Source organism: Lynx rufus, unplaced genomic scaffold (genome assembly GCF_022079265.1).
Source record: "Lynx rufus isolate CCGP_SWC_20201006 ecotype Redwood Valley unplaced genomic scaffold, mLynRuf1.p SCAF_12, whole genome shotgun sequence".
Taxonomy (NCBI): Eukaryota; Metazoa; Chordata; class Mammalia; order Carnivora; family Felidae; genus Lynx; species Lynx rufus.
Window position 1 is genome coordinate 14,062,772 of NW_025814826.1, and position 13,060 is coordinate 14,075,831.

A 13,060-nucleotide genomic window follows, 5' to 3' on the forward strand; every position below is an offset into this window, starting at 1 on the left:
TATGGCTCAGGATTCTTTTGAATCTCTCCCAAGTAACAGGTGGTTTTCTGACCATGATAAATGCTAAATGCTGTGGAGGATAAGGCAGTTAGGCATTGTTTTCCTAGCTGTGGTTACACCTAGGCCCCAGGCAGCTTCTGAATTAGCAGCCTGCAACAGATTGGAATTCCTGGGGGAATTCACTTAACCCTTAGTTCTCCCGAACCTGTTTTCAATGTGCTGTGGGATGGGGGCTCCCCGTTACACCCCGAGGCACAGCAGATGTACTTTTTGTATCCTGGGAGGTAGCAGGAGGGTTCAGGGTAGGTCAAAAAGTTAATATGTCAATGTTCTGAAGGGTGACGGGAGTAAGAACTTAGTGTGATATTAAAGATGATTTGAATTTAGATTTTTTTTTTTTAGAATAAAAGCATTCTTTTATATATCTGCAATAGATGGTAACAATTAAATAAGTCACACATGAATCATAGAAATTAGAGTGAGGGCAAAGGCCTATTAGATCATCTAGCCAATTCCCCAGCTAACAGAATTATTCCCCACAGTATTTTCGGGAGAGCTTTGTACAGTCTCTTGTAAGATTTGAGCAACTGGGGCCTTCATTATTTCCTTAGGGACACACTTTCCCTTACTATAAAAGGCCACAGTGTTTTTCCTCCTTAGCCTGATATTCGAGTTTTTTTTTTTTTTTTTAAAGTCTGCATGTTACATGCAAAATCATTTGCACAATGAGACTGATCAGTGGTAGTAATTATACCTACAGTTCGCCTGGGAAACCATGCATGTATTCGGCCTTCTTCTGTGTACTCCCATTTCTGGTTTTTATGCTTGAATTTGCATACTCCTTGGAGGGGTAGTACTGAGACATCAAACAGAAGCCTCCCTGTTTCCAGTATCGCCATCAAGAACTGGTCAGAGGTAACGCTGACCCCCCCAATTTGAAACGAGGGGGAAAGATGTTTTTGAATAAATTCTGTTCAGACTGTTCATGTTTCCAGGGTAAAGAATACGCAGTCATCCAGGAAATGGCAACTGCTTAGAATTCCTCTCTCTTTGGAACAAACTGGTATTGTCTTTCCAGGGTTGTTTGTATTGGAGAGGCTACTGATTGTGCACACACATGACCCGGGGCTCCAGGGCAGACACTCCCGCTCCAGATTCTCGGTAATCCGGGCAGAGAGCTGCTGATCAAGCAACAGCGGGGGCCGCACACACAAAGCTTCCTGCTGAGTTGCCATGGTTTGTGTCCCCGTACCCTGAAGGGGCAGTTTTCAGTCTAAGAGGTAAGATTTTTGTGCTTGGAGAGTTAGAGACACTAACAGGGATAAAGCTCATGGATTTCCAGAACTCAGATTGCCGTGGTTTGAACACATTCCCCTTTCCCGTTCACCTTACTGGTCCTTGGAGGCAGGTCAACGTGCCAGGCAATGAGTCCGGGGAACAAAGACTCAAGCTCTCTGCCTTGGAGGACCTTCTGGACAGGTGAGGCAGGCGGGAGTGGAGATAAGGGTGTGAAAGTGCCACAAGGAGCCTGCATATGCAAATAAAGAGGGGGAAAGAAGCAGGGGCACCTGGGAGTGACTCGGGGAAGCCTGCAGGGGTGGGCCCGCCTGCCATGCCAGCTTCGAAGGTCTCCGAAAGGGGCTTGTTGGCCACATTTTGCAGATGAGGACGCCATGGTTCACATCCACGTGCCTTGTCCAAGGCCACAAGCAAGGATTGGACCCGCTGACCACGCTTGTTGTCTCAGACGAGGCAGCTGGAGTACAAATTCAGGGTGGGCATCTTTGTGGTCTCCTGGAGAGCGCAGGGGGCCGCGGAGCCGCAGGGCCTGTGGAGCTCCAAAGGCGGTCAGAACGTTTTGGAATCCGCTTCGAAGGGACGGAGGCAGGGACCTCTGTGCCTCAGTTCACAGGAGAGAACCGGGCTCCTGCAGAGTTCCTCCGCTCTTAGGATTACTAAGAATGACTCATGTCCAGACAAAACCATGTGCCTTCTGCAGACTGATGATCTGACCAGGGCTGAGACAGTGGCCGTGGTCAAAGCAAATGCTTAGTTTTGTGGTTATGGCCTTCTAACGGGCTTGTGATATATGGGAAAGCCATGGGGAGCGATCCCCACCTCAGAATTGAGGGCAGGGAAGAGAAAGATGAAGAGGAGGCAGCAGGAGGAGAGGCGGGCGTTGGCGTCTATGTATCATCAAATGTGGGCACTTGTGCTGGAATGATCTTCCCAGCCTCTTCCCTCAGGCCTTCCTCATCCTTTCCCAGCCTCTTCCCTCAGGCCTTCCTCATCCTTACCTCAGCCTGGGTGTGGGAGGTTTTGATCTGATTGGTGAGACTGAGAGAAGCCAGCATGGCATCTTAGCACTTTTCCACTCTTGAAGATTTTCTGGCATGTTCCGTGCCCTCCCTGCTCTAGGGCTGAGAGGCCAGGCCTGCTGCTTGCTGTGTGCTTGTAATGCGGAGGGTACGAGGCCGTGGTTTGGGCTGTCTTCAGGTCTAGACTTGGTCTTCCATTAGGAAGACCCATCGGGGGCCATCACTAAACGGTGGTGTTCAATTCCAACTCGCCAGTAATAAAGATGCTGTTTGGAACACCTGTGTCTACTTCGCATCAATTCTGGACTCAGAAATGGAGGCGTTGTGATTATCACTGCTAACATACTGATGCTGTAGGATTTCACACCAGCCTCTGAGACAGAGGTCAGGTGAAGACGAGGGTTAGAGTTGGGGGAATTGCTTAGAATAAAGTAGACGCGTTAGATTATAAGCTCAAAAAACCAAGACAAACTCAGTATCTGACAGTGAGATTTTTGTTAACTAAATTTTGGCACATCAATACAATCAATACAATAAATACAATACAATCAATACAATACAAGATGACAACATTAAAAATGATGATGTGTACATCTAGATTGTCATAAAATATTCACACTCTATTAGAGGCCAAAGCGGATTATAAGACAGTACAATTGCATTTTTGGTTACAATAGGCATGCGTAAGAAAAACTCTGGAAAAATATACCTAGAATATTAATAGATCATCTCTGCGAGAGGGATTATGTGTATTTTTTTTCTTTTTCCTCATTTATTATGTTGATTTTTTCCTAAAATAAATTTGGATTTCTTGAGTTGTTAAAGAAAATGCAAGATTGTAAACATTCTGTCATACGAAAGAGAAGATGTGGCAGAAGAAGGAACAGCATTGGATCTGGAATCAGAAACGTCGGGTTTTGAATCCCAGCTTTGCTCCTATTCTCGAGGCGGCCTTGGCGGTTGAGTCTTTTGTTTCTTAGTCCCCCTGCTGAGAGCTCACAGCAATACACAAGGAGACGGGCTGTCTTCTGGCCGGTCCCTGGAGGTCCGCGGGTGCTGATGCGCGGACAGGCCCTGTGGCTCAGGGATTGACTTCCACTAACCAACTTCATAAATGACTCATTAGAAATGAAATTGCATGCAGTTTGCTTGATAGTGGGGTACAGTGAGCTGGCAAGAGGCACAAGGACTTGAATTCTCCGTTTGATTCACTCTTCCCATGTAAGCAACTACATGGGAAGCCAAACTGTAATAAAAACCTTGGTGGGTGAGCATGAGATTTTCACATATTCGACAAAAGACGTCCGATCACCTAAGACGTGCTAGGCTTTGGGCTGGGCGCTGCAGATGTAGGGCTAACCAAATCGACATTTCCTTGTTGGGTATAACGGTAGAATATTAATGACTGTATAAGATAGTGGCTAGGAGCTTTGGAGGCAGGAGGTGCAAGACTCGGGCTTTTCCACTTACAGTGGAGACTTGGGAAAGTCACTTCACCTCTCTGAACCTCATATTTTTTCACCTCTAAAATGGAGACAGCACCCACTCATTAATAGTTTTGCTTTGTGTATTACGTTAAATAATGTATGTAAAGCGCTTAAGTACAATGCCTGGCATACAGAGGTGCTCGATAAAAGGTGCTGTAACAACTACTGATATGCTATTTTAACCTGATGCATCCATTTCGCCACAGGTCCTACCGGGACTTGCTAACCCCGGGCCTTCATCAAGCTAACGTAGTAAGTTAGTACTTGCGGGGGCACATCTGGCTTTAATTTCCTTTATTTTTTTTCTTGATTTTTAATTTTTTAAAATGTTTTCTTTATGTTCGAGAGAGACAGAGACAGAATGCCAGTGGGTTAGGGGTAGAGAGAGAGGGAGACACAGAATCCAAAGCAGGTTCCAGGCTCTGAGCTGTCAGCACAGAGTCCGACGCGGGACTTGAACTCACAAGCTGTGAGATCATGACCTGAGCCGAAGTCAGACGCTCAACTGACTGAGCCACCCAGGCGTCCCTTGATTTCTAATTTTTTTGATTTAGTTTTCTTGATTTTTAAAGCTTTCTCAGTTTTCTTGATTTCTTAAACATTCACTGACCTTTCTGATTATTTTTTTTCTCTAAATATGTTAATACTGTTAGTTAGGCTGAGGGTTGACAAACACTTTCTATGAAGAACCTGACAGCAGATATTTTGGACAGAAAGGAAAGGGAACAGAAGCAACAGAGGAAGGTGGGGGTTTGGGACACCTACATCACATATTGGGGGACCCTCGTTGCCATGTGGGCACTATTTCCTCTGAAATAACCCTCCCGTCCTCTTTCCTCGCTGCTTACTCGTTCCTTGCCTGCCTTCTCTGTGACAATGCGTCAACTCTGCCGTCACGGGACAAGAGCAGAGATCACTTGTAAATGAACGAGCATGACTGTGTTCCAGATAGGTAGCTGGGTTCGGCCTACAGACCGTAGTTTGTTGACTCCTGATTTAGGCAACAGTCTGGTTGCCACTATTTAGAAGCCTTCTTAGATCATTGATCTCATCCATTATGTATTGATTTTGTAATGTAATTATTAGGTGCAAATTTATTTCCAAATCCATAGGGCCTAGCTCACTGTGGCTGCACCCTTCTCCACACCCCTGTGCCCTCACGTAATGGCCACCCGTGTCTTGTAGACCAGATAGACTTTATATTTGAGGGCTACATGACAGAAGATGGGTTAAGAGCGGCACACAGTGCCTGGTCATGTGCATACTCAGTAAATGTGACTTTTCTGATTTCCCTTTTCCCTTAAGGTCGTGCTTAGAACCCGTCATCAACACTGAGGACCGAGTGGGGTGCAAATGGGGGTGCTGCCCTAACTTTTAAGATAAGAAGGATGCTTCCTTTACTCCACACTCCAGCCTGGTAAGTAATCTCTTGTGCTCATGATGAGTGGTATGGAGAAAAAAGCCACGATAGTGCACTGTGGGAAATAATACCATTAGATTCTTCCAGAAAATACTCAGGCTGAGGTCATCGGAGCTCGGACCACATCTAGAGTGCCCTCTCCCCTACCAACACTTCATGTATAAGTAACCCTGTTCCTGCCTTGCTCACAGGTTGAGCATATATCTGGCTCGTAATCCTATCTTGAGAGAGAAATTCAGTGCTACCCAATACTTAAGAGAGAGGGGTATTGTAATGAAGATACGGTAGAAATTCAAAAGGAAGAATTCACAATATATTCCACACTGCAAAAACATAATAAAACATCCTATGAGACATTCATTTTGACTCCCACAAATTGTTTCTTGTTTTGGCCAGCTTTCTTGTTACCTTTTCTTCTCTGGTCTCAAAATCCTCTCTATCTTCCCAAGCAATTCAACTCAGCATTTCTTGTTCTATTCCAGAGCATTCTTTTAGGATCATTTTGTTCTTCTAAAGTTTATTTATTTATTTTTGAGAGAGAGAGAGAGAGAGAGAGAGAGAGAGAGAGCAAGCATGGGCGAGGGGCAGTGAGAGTGGGAGAGAGGGAATCCCAGGTAGGCTCCATGCTCTCAGCACAGAGCCCAATGCAGGGCTTGAACTCATGAACCATGATGTGAGAGCATGACCTGAGCTGAAATCAAGAGTCAGACGCCTAACTTTCTGAGCCACGCAGGCGCCTCTCATTTGGTCCCTTTAGATGCTCCCTTGATGAGTCTGTAAATTGTAAACTATATTCGTTTTTGTTTGGCCACCAGTTTTTTGTTTCCATATCATTCTTGAAAGATACTATTTCTGAGAACACAGTTCTAGATGGACAGTTCTTTCTTTCCATCTTTTGAAAACATGGTTCCACTGTCTTTTGGCTTCATTGTTTCCGTTTTAAGTTCACTGTCAGACCACAGTCATTCTGCGGTAGGTAAGCTGTCCTTTCTTTCTTGTTGCTTTCAAGATTTTCTCTTCAGCTTTGGTGCTTTGCAGTTTCACACAGTGTGCCCGGTGTGTGTGATCGTTGAGCAAAAATTTACCCTGCTTCAGATGTATTATACTTCCTATCCCTGACGACTCATGGTTTTCATTAGATCTGGCATTTTCTTAGCTATTATCTCTTCAAACAAGGTTTCTCTCTTTCATTCCTTTTCTTCTTTCTTGTGTAACTCTGGAACTATGTTAGAAAGGCTTATTCTTTCCTCTCTTTCTTGTTCTGTTTTCTATTTTCTTATCTTTTTATGCTGCATTCTAAGTATTTATTTATTTATTTATTTTGGCTCTGTCTTCAGTTTACTAATCCTATCTTCCCTCACGTCTATTTGCCTGGTTCACCTATCCGTTAGTACACACACACACACACACACACACACATTTTAATATATAGAGCTTTAATTATATATATACATATATATATTTTTTACATTTATTTATTTTTGGGAGACAGAGAGAGACAGAGCACAAGTGGGGGAGGGGCAGAGAGAGAAGGAGACACAGAATCTGAAGCAGGCTCCAGGCTCTGAGCTGTCAGCGCAGAGCCCGATGCAGGGCTTGAACTCATGAACCGTGAGATCACGCCCTGAGCTAAAGTCGGACGCTTAACCGACTGAGCCACCCAGGTGCCCCTAATTGTATATTTTTTAAATTTCAATTTCTACAAGTTCTGTTTAGTTCTTTGTCAAATCTTTTTTTGGTCACTTTTGATAGCCCTCTTTTCCTTGTTCCTTTTCTATCATATATTTCTTTCAACATTTCATACATAGTTCTTTTATGTTCTATACCTGATAATTCCAGTATTGAAGTTTTGGAGGTTTAAATCATGCTTGTTGCTTTTGCTGACTCTCACTTATGGTGGTTGGTTACTTTGTGGTTTGGTAAATTTTTTTTCTCTTTTTAAAAACATATTTAATGGGGGCACCTTGGTGGCGCAGTCGGTTAAGCGTCCGACTTCAGCCAGGTCACGATCTCGTGGTCCGTGGGTTCAAGCCCCGCGTCGGGCTCTGTGCTGACACCTCGGAGCCTGGAGCCTGCTTTGGATTCTGTGTCTCCCCCTCTCTCTGCTCCTCCCCAATTCGTGCTTTGTCTGTCTCTCTCTCTTAAAAATATATAAACATTAAACAAATTTTTCTAACATATTTTATTGAACTTAAGCTATGAGGATCCTCACATGACTGGGTTAAGAAGGCTTTGCTCTGGTGTGGATTTGCATTTTCATCTGCCAGGCACACAGGTGTTACCAAATGGGGATTGCTTTAACTTGTTTTCTTTGTTTGGGATTTTCAAGATTAGGTGGGTAATGAAATATTGAACCTGAGATTCATGGGACAGGAGCACATAGTTACACATTCCCAGGGAAACCATTATTAGTCTTTTATTATTATTATTATTACTGTTATTGATAATATGATCCTCCTGGACCTATGGTAGGAACAGATTTCCTTCTGACTTATTTTGCCAGGAGGCATGTTTTTCTAGTCCACCCTTTTCCTGGACCATAAGCTCCTTTGAAGGTACAAGCTTATCTGAGACTCAAGTTCATCTCTATTTTGCGCAGGCCCAAAGACCCCATTTCCCTGCACAACCATTGAAGGTTTTCTTAAAGGATCAGATAAGAACTATTTTAGGCTTACAAGCCATATGGTCTCTGTTGCAACTACTGAACTCTGCTGGATACATAATAGGCGTGGCCATTTGTCAATAAAACTATTTACAAAAGGGGCTCCTGGGTGGCTCAGTTAGTTGAGTGTCTGACTCTTGATTTCGGCTCAGGTCATGATCTCATGGTTTGTGAGATCAAGCCCAGCATCCGACTCTGTGCTGACAGCGCAGAGCCTGCTTGGGATTCTCTCTCCTTCTCCCTTTGCCCCTCCCTGCTTGTGCCCTCTCTCAAAATAAATAATAAAATAAACTTAAAAAAAAAAAAGCTATTTACAAAAGCAGGTCGTTCGCCTGCATACTGTAGTTTGCCAACCTCTGCTTTAGAGTCCCTGTGTTGGCATTTGTTTCCCCGGCAGCCCCAGCTTTTGAACCTCTTACTTGTTTGTTCATGGCTTATTTTGTTTTGTCTTATCTTACTTTATGTTAAATACGGGAATTTCCCTTATTATCTGGAGAGTTCATCAATTTGTTTACTGTCACAGTTCATCCAACGCATCAGGGTTTTGCAGTGGAAGGATTTTCACCATATCTAGTCTTCTGTATTTCCGAGAGCAAACCCAACAACTTGTCTCTCCCCTTTAGCTTACATACGCTCTCACCTGAAAAAAAGCCGGTGAGTTGGCTGTGACCACCATCTATTTTTCTTGAAACTTCTCCCCGAGTCCTCTAGCAGCTTGTTGCACTGATTTATAGCTCCGGTTCCATCTGAGAGCTTATAGCTTCAGTTAGCAAGATTTCAGACGAGTTAAGAGTTGAGGTTCTGGCCTCTCTTCTACCATGTCAGATGACCGCGTAGAAGAAATTTGGGTGTTATATATGGATGTGGCCTTCCACAAATTCTTTCAACCATGTCTGTCGCTGCTGTAGGGGCCAAGGTTTCCCAGCAGATGAGACAAAAGAAAATCCTACTCTCTTGGACCTGGCATTTTAATGGAGAGGAACAGGTAATAAATAAGTGAATAAAACCAGAAAATATCAGGAAGTGAGAGTGCTATGTTGAAAATAAAAGAAGCAGGGGCGCCTGGGTGGCGCAGTCGGTTAAGCGTCCGACTTCAGCCAGGTCACGATCTCGCGGTCCGTGAGTTCGAGCCCCGCGTCAGGCTCTGGGCTGATGGCTCGGAGCCTGGAGCCTGTTTCCGATTCTGTGTCTCCCTCTCTCTCTGCCCCTCCCCCGTTCATGCTCTGTCTCTCTCTGTCCCAAAAATAAATAAACGTTGAAAAAAAAAATTTAAAAAAAAAAAAAAGAAAATAAAAGAAGCAGTTTTAATGGAGTATGGCTGGCAGGTTGTTTTTATTTGTTTAGAGTGGGGGCGGGGGGCGGGGCTCAGTGACGGGGGTAACATTGAAACCTGAGTCGGGTGGTACAACGGAACAAGCTCTAGAAGGATCTCAGGCAGGGGATGAGGGAGGACCGTTCAACACAGGGCAAGAGCCGTGCAGAGGCCATAAAGTAGGAGCAGTTTGGGTATTTTTTGGGGGCAGAGAGGATGCTAACGTGGCTGAGATATAATGATAGCAAAATTGACACAAAAAAGTCTCAAAGGAAAAAAAGTGGGAATCTGAGAAATGGTAGAATTAACCCAGGAATATAATGAAAAGTGGCCCTAGGATGATGGTTGAGTGGCAGTCTTAGAAAGCAGTTGGTCCAAATGAGTCTAGGTAGGCATAGGGCCCAAAAAAGAATGGCTTCCCTAAGAAAGGGCTTTCTGTCACAGACACTGGATGATTAAGAACCTAGAAGATTTTCATGATAAGACAAGCACATACATCTCCTGTTAATCACAAGACAAGAAAGGTAATAGAAATTGTGAGAAAAAAATAAACATTTTATAAGAAATTTATAGTTTAAATATGGAGCAAGCTGAGACGCGGCACGATTCAGAGCAGCTGATGTCATTCAAGAGAAGACAGCATGTTTGATCTTGACGTGTGGAACATCCTTCTTTGGGCAGCACAGAGTTAGTTAGTGGCCTTCGGTCCAGTTGCTACACTGGCTTTTTTTTTATGAGCGCAGTCACATTTCTCAGTGCTGTAGTGGGCGATATTTATGCAATAATAGCATTGTTTTTAAAGTCTATTGACTTATCTTGAGGTAGAGAGCACAAGCAGGTGAGAGGGGTAGACAGAAGGAGAGACAGAATCCCAAGCAGGCTCTGAGCTGTCAGTGGCGAACTGGATGTGGGGCTCGAACCCAGGATCTGCGAGATCATGACCTGAGCCAAGATCAAGAGTCAGATGCTTAACCGACTGAGCCACGCAGGTGCCCGTGTGCAATAACAGTTTTATTATAGATGTTGTTTTCGGGTTTAAAAATTTAGATGCAACCTTCGTTAACAAAGCAAGAAAAACTACAATTGAGTCAAGGACAGAAGATAAATGTTATAAACCGTGACGCTGCAGAAGTGTGCGCAGCAGCTGAAGAAGGCAGGAAGGACCATGCTTGTTTCCTTATCTCACGTAATGTGTCTCGAGGGCACTGAGGGAAATTCAAATTTTAAAGTCTTTGGTACACCAAAAAAACTAAAAAACTCCCTTCCTGGCTTATTTTTGTAACTTATTTTAGAAAGTTCTTTTGTTGCACAATATTTATGGGATATTTACTGCCACTCACTGGAGAATAATTGCAGAACAAGGCAAGACGCGTCCCTGTCCTCATGCAGCTTCTATTCCAGTGGGCGAGAACGTGCCTTACTTATAACTATCAAAAAGACTCCGTTAAAGACATGGGGTATTAGTAACATCGCAGTCATGTTGCAACTCCCACAGTCCAATTGCTTTGTATGTATCGGTGACTCCTAAAACTTTATCTTCAGAGCAGATCCGGTTCCTGAGCCCGAGAGCTGCACGTCTGAGTGCCTAATGAACATATCTAAACCTGATCTTCCACATCCTGCCGCTCCGTCAGAAAACATCTTCCTCGCTTGCACCCACACGACACCCCGCATCCAATCAGTCACCAAGCTCTGCCGACCTTGCCTCCTGGGCAGAACGCAATTCCCGACGTTGGTTGTACGCCCCCCTGCTCCTCCTCGGTCCTGGCCGTCATTTCTCGACTTGGCTTCTTCCAACCCTTCACTGCCTTCCGATCCATTGTGCACGCTGCAGCCAGAGCATCATTTCAAACAAACAAATCTGATCATCTCATTAATCCGTCTAAAGTCCGTCAGTGGCTTCCCATGGCCCAGGAAAAAGTTCAACTTCTTTAATGTGGTGTGGCTGGCAAAGTCCCTCTCTTTTTCTCTCTCTCTCACGGATGTGTGTGTGCCTGCTTGCGTGACTGTGCACACACCTGAGCCTACACATTTGCTGCTTTCTCTTTCCAGAACGTTCCCCCCATCACCTTGCTCTCTTCTACTGGGGTCCTCCGGTTCCTCCTGTGAGTTCGGCTGCTTGTGTTGCCGGCAGGTTATGGGCCTCGCACTTGGCTGTGAGCATCTGCTTGTTTTGGTGTTCCCTCGACTGTGTCTGACGCAGGGGAATTAGAGAATGCCGGCCGGGGGTCCCACCCCTTGGTTCAAATCCTGCTTCTGCCACTTCCTTGGGCCGTTACCTAACTTCTCTTAAGCCGTGTGGGCATCTGTAGAACGGGGATCATGGTGAACTTAACCTCCTAGATTGTTATAAGACATGTGACGTGCCCAGAAGTGCATCTCTGTTCCTGCTGTGACTTGCATGGTGACTCTCACACTTCTGGTCTCGGCTTAATGAGGCTCTCAGGTCGTCCTTGAGATGCCCTCTGTTTTCATGGCTCCCACAGGTGCCCTCCACACATGCACCCCCCCTCTGGGAGTCATTCGTAGATTATTGCTAGTGTATAGTAACAGTGATTGTCTGCTGGTGTGTGAGTGCCTGGGGGTGGAAGGGAAGACCAATCTCTTGTTTCCTACGAATTCCTGGTGTTCGATACAGAACATGGGACCGTGTAGTTTGGTACACGTGGAGGTCAATAAAAAAGGAGAAGCTGTGGAATGCATGGGACAGATGCAGGACTTGGCTAATCTGACTTGAGAGTCATGGGACCCTGTAACACCTGAGGATACTCCACATCTGGAAACGCACTCTGTCATTCTGTAGCAGAGAAGAGCTTCCACAAATGTATTTCTATATGGGTTTAAAAAAAAAAAAATGCTTGTTTTCCAGCCGTGTTTCTAACTTAGAGACTGTTAGAACATGTGACTGGATGTCCAAATGGCGGACCCACCTTTGCCAGCCGGGGGGTAGAGGGCTTTAGAGCTGAACCAGAGGAACCCCACACGCTCCTCAGTCTGCAGTGTCTCTCCACTTTGGGAGGCTCCTCTTTTAAGGGGCAGTGTTATCTACTTATCGATGCCCCCCCCCCCCAACCTGTCCCGGGACCAGCCGGTGCTCCTTCATGTCGCTGTGCCCTGAGGCCCACGTCCAAGTTGGGGGTGACCCCAGCTCACGCGGCGATTTGGCTCCTTTAAGAGCTGGGACAGGCTCCCAGAGCCCTGCAGCTCCTCCGGAGCCGGGAGCAGAGACCAGCTGTCGGCACCCCCCGCCCCCCCAACCTCTCTGTGTTTACATGCACGGTCACATGGTAACCTCTCCCAGCTCGTGGGCTGGCTGCACAGTTACCTCATCTGCAGTCCAATGACCTCATCCACGTAAAATGTGGCAAGTGCGAGACGGGAGCAGAAAGGGCCCAGCTTCTCACTCAGAGCCCCCAGGAGAAGCTGTCCTCCGCACTGGCTCAGGAAATCAGCCAGAGAGCTGTCCACTCGGTAATTACTCCCGGCCAGGAGCTGATTCATAAGTCAAGTGGATGTGTCTTCCGGGGGTCGGGGGGGGGGGGAGGTGGGGGCTGGGAGGGGCCTGTGCAGAAATGTGGGTGCCCACACCTGGGAGCTGCTTATCTCAGGGGCTCGGCATCCCCCCCCCCCCCCCCCCCCCCCCCCCCCCGGTCAAAGGACCACTGACCGCAGGCTAGGCTGAGCCACTATTCCCCATCCTCCAGCAGCTTAGGCGCTTTGAAGATGTTGACACACAAACAGGATGAGAAATGCACCACAGAAGCAGAGAAAGGCACGTGTTCTCTTCACTTGGGGGTGGAAGTGTCGCCAGACATCATGGTTTTTTGGTTTTTGTTGTTTTTTTTTTTTTTTACTGTTTAT